We start from the raw sequence: 4,331 nt of genomic DNA, 5'->3' as shown, positions 1-4,331 counted from the left end.
TGAACTCATCTCATGCTTACTAGTTGCTGAACAAAACAATGAGCTGCTCATGAAAAATCACCAAATGCGCCCAACTGGATCCACACCATTTCCTGAAGCAAATGGAACTACATTTCCTGAAGAATATGAAATTGCATTTCCTGAAGCGAATGCTAATTCCACTCAAAATCATAACAATGGACGTGGACGTGGGCGTGGGCGTGGGCGTGGCCAAAGAAGATACTATCAGCAACAAAATGGAAAGAAATATAAAACAAGCCACCAGCAGTGGAATTCCAATAATGAAGAAGCAAAGGAGAAGAGTTCCAAAGTATATGAAGAAAAATGTTATAGATGTGGAATGGAAGGGCATTGGTCTCGTACCTGTCGTATGGCAAAACATCTTGTGGATCTATACCAAAAATCAATCAAGGAAAATGGAAAAATGGAGATAAATTTTGTGGACAATGATGATCCAATTGATATAACTCACTTGGACGTCTCTGATTTCTTTGCTAATCCAGATGGAAATATAGATAATTTGATTGGTGGTGGTGTGTTAGAAAATAATAAATACTTACTTTCATTGCTCTTGTTCCTACTTTGAATTTCTATTGTTAATTAGGTTATCATGGTCTCGTTTTTATTTTGATGTTCAGTTCATGTTTAGGATTTGTCATGGAGGTTTATTTTGTTATTCAATAAATGTTTACATTATTCAATAAAATATTTCCTTTGAAAGCTTTACACATTATTTATTGAATTTAGCTTATTGAATTATATTTTTATTTTAGATTAACGATGAAATGTCAGGATGAATGCTTAGTGGATAGTGGTACAACACATACCATTCTTCAAAATAAAAGATATTTTTTGGAGTTAACATTAGCTGAAAATAATGTTACAACAATATCGGGTGCATCAAAAATTATTGAAGGTTATGGAAAGGCAAAAATCATTTTACCAAATAATACAAGCCTATATATTGAAAATGCCCTATATGCGAGCAAATCCAGTAGAAATTTGCTTAGCTTTAAAGACATCCGCTGAAATGGATACCATATTGAAACATTAAATGAAGATAATTTCGAATACCTTTGCATAACATCTATTATATCTGGCCAGAAGCAGATAAAAGAAAAATTATGTGCACTTCCTTCTGGATTGTATTTTACAACAATAAAAACAGTCGAAGTAAACATTGTCACAAACCAGAAGTTTGTTGACCAACAGAGTTTCAAATTATGGCATGATCGACTTGGTCACCCTGGGGCAACAATGATGCGCAGAATAATAATTAACTCACATGGACACCCTCTAAAGAACCAGAAGATTCTTTTACACAATGATTATCCATGTGTAGCTTGTTCACAAGGCAAACTAATTATAAGACCTTCCCCTACAAAGATTGATGTTGAAATCCCAACCTTCTTGGAGAGAATTCATGGGGATATTTGTGGACCTATACACCCACCATGTGGACCATTTCGATACTTCATGGTATTGATTGATGCGTCTACTAGATTGTCACATGTTAGTTTGCTTTCAACTAGAAATATAGCTTTTGCTAGATTACTTGCGCAAATTATTAAATTACGAGCTCAATTACCAGATCACTCAATCAAGACAATTCGTCTTGATAATGCTGCTGAATTTAAATCGCAGACATTTAATGACTATTGTATGTCAATAGGGATTTCAGTTGAGCATTCGGTTGCCCATGTCCATACACAAAATGGCTTAGCAGAGTCATTTATTAAGCGTTTGCAATTAATTGCTAGACCATTATTGATGAGAACCAAACTTTCATCATCTGTGTGGGGACATGCCATATTACATGCTGCATCATTGATTCGTAAAAGGCCAACTAATTATCACCAATACTCACCCTTACAACTTGCTTATGGTCGAGAGCCTGATGTTTCTCACCTTCGAGTATTTGGTTGTGCAGTACAAGTCCCTCTCCCACCTGCACAGCGAACCAAAATGGGCCCACAACGTAGACTTGGGATTTATGTGGGATATGATTCACCATCTATTATTAGATTTTTGGAACCTTTAACAGGAGATTTGTTTGCTGCGAGATTTGCAGATTGCCACTTCGATGAATTGGAATTTCCAAATCTAGGAAAAATAAAGTTGTGTTCCGAAGAACAACAAAAGATTTGTTGGAATGAGAAAACACTATCTCATTATGATCCTCGAAATAATCAATGTGAGCAAGAAGTTGAAAGAATCATTCACTTGCAAAGAATTGCAAATCAATTGCCCGATGCTTTTGTTAATACAAAGAATGTGACAAAGTCACATATACATTCAGAGAATACCCCTGTAAAAATTGATGTCCCCGTAGGACCAGCTATTATTCAACCTGCAAATGAATCTAAAATACGCCAGAAGCGTGGTCGACCAATTGGTTCAAAGGATATTGTACCTCGAAAAAGAAAGGTACAAGAGAAAGAAAATTCAAAAGCTCCCGAAGAAGAAATCTTGGATGATATAGTAAGAGAGATCAATGAACCAAACTTGGATAATATTATTCCTGAAGAATCAAATTCTCATGAAAATAATGAGATTTCAATAAATTATATATCATCTCGAAAATGGTGGAATCGAAATAACACAATTGTTGACAATGTCTTTGCCCTAAATGTCGCCCTTGACATCATACATAATGAAGACCCAGAACCACAATCCGTTAAGGATTGTCAACAAAGAGATGATTGGCCAAAGTGGAAGAAGGTCATACAAACTGAATTAGACTCACTCGAAAAACATAAAGTGTTTGGACCTGTAGTACGAACACCTGAAAATGTAATCCCAGTAGGATACAGATGGGTTTTTGTACGAAAGAGGAATGAAAATGGTGAAATTGTAAGATACAAGGCCCGACTCGTAGCCCAAGGTTTCTCGCAGAAACCTGGAATTGACTATGAGGAAACATATTCACCTGTGATGGATGCCACTACTTTTCGATTCCTAATTAGTTTAGCAGTATCAGAAACTCGTGATATGCGACTTATGGATATTGTAACTGCTTATCTTTATGGTTCACTTGATAGTGATATATATATGAAAGTGCCTGAAGGATTCAAACTATCGAAAGAAAATGGTGAAGCACCCAAGGCTATGTTATCAATAAAACTGCATAAATCCTTATATGGATTAAAGCAATCTGGTCGCATGTGGTACAATCGTCTTAGTGAATATTTGTTAAAAGAAGGATACACAAATAATGCTATTTGTCCATGCGTTTTTATAAAAAGAACAGATGAGGGTTTTGCAATTGTGGCAGTATATGTTGATGATCTAAATCTTATTGGCACTCCAGAAGAGCTTACTAAAACTGCCAATTACTTGAAAAATGAGTTTGAGATGAAAGATTTAGGAAAGACAAAATTTTGCCTCGGATTGCAGATTGAACATTTGCAAGAGGGAATATTTGTTCATCAATCATCATATACAGAAAAAATATTAAAGCGCTTTTACATGGACAAGGCACACCCATTAGCATCACCAATGTTTGTTCGATCACTTGATGCTAACAAAGATCCTTTTCGACCACCTGAAAATGGAGAAAAAATCGTTGGTCCAGAAGTACCATATCTAAGTGTCATTGGTGCACTGTCATATCTCGCAAATTATACTCGCCCATATATATCATTTTCTGTTAATCTTTTAGCGAGATATAACTCATGCCCAACCCGAAGACATTGGAATGGTGTAAAACACATATTTCGTTACCTTCGGGGTACAATTGATATGAGATTATTTTATTCGACAAAATCAAAGTCTCATTTAGTCGGATATGCAGATGCAGGATATCTTTTTGATCCACATAAAATTAAATCCCAGACAGGTTATGTGTTTACACGAGGAGACACTGCTATATCATGAAAGTCGGTGAAGCAATCCTTAACAGCGACGTTTTCAAATCACTCTGAGATCATTGCAATGCATGAAACAAATCGGGAGTGTGTGTGGTTGAGATCTATGACACAACATATTCAAGAATCATGTGGACTCCCAACAGCCATAGATGACTCAACAGTAATATTCGAAGATAATACTGCTTGCATTGCGCAGTTAAAAGGAGGCTACATCAAAGGTGATAGAACAAAGCATATTTCACCAAAGTTTTTCTATACACATGAGCTTCAAGAAAATGGTGATATTGACGTCCATCAAATTCGCTCAAGCGACAATGTAGCTGACTTATTTACAAAGACATTACCAACTTCAACATTCAAGAAATTGGTGCACAAGACAGGGATGCATCAGTTGAAGGATCTCAGATGATTGAGATCAGGGGGAGTATCTATTGTTATCAGATGTAATAATTATTCAAAAGG

This window comes from Primulina tabacum, chromosome 16, assembly GCF_025594145.1.
Source record: "Primulina tabacum isolate GXHZ01 chromosome 16, ASM2559414v2, whole genome shotgun sequence".
In the NCBI taxonomy this organism is placed as follows: domain Eukaryota; kingdom Viridiplantae; phylum Streptophyta; class Magnoliopsida; order Lamiales; family Gesneriaceae; genus Primulina; species Primulina tabacum.
Note: the sequence above shows the minus strand (reverse complement) of the source record.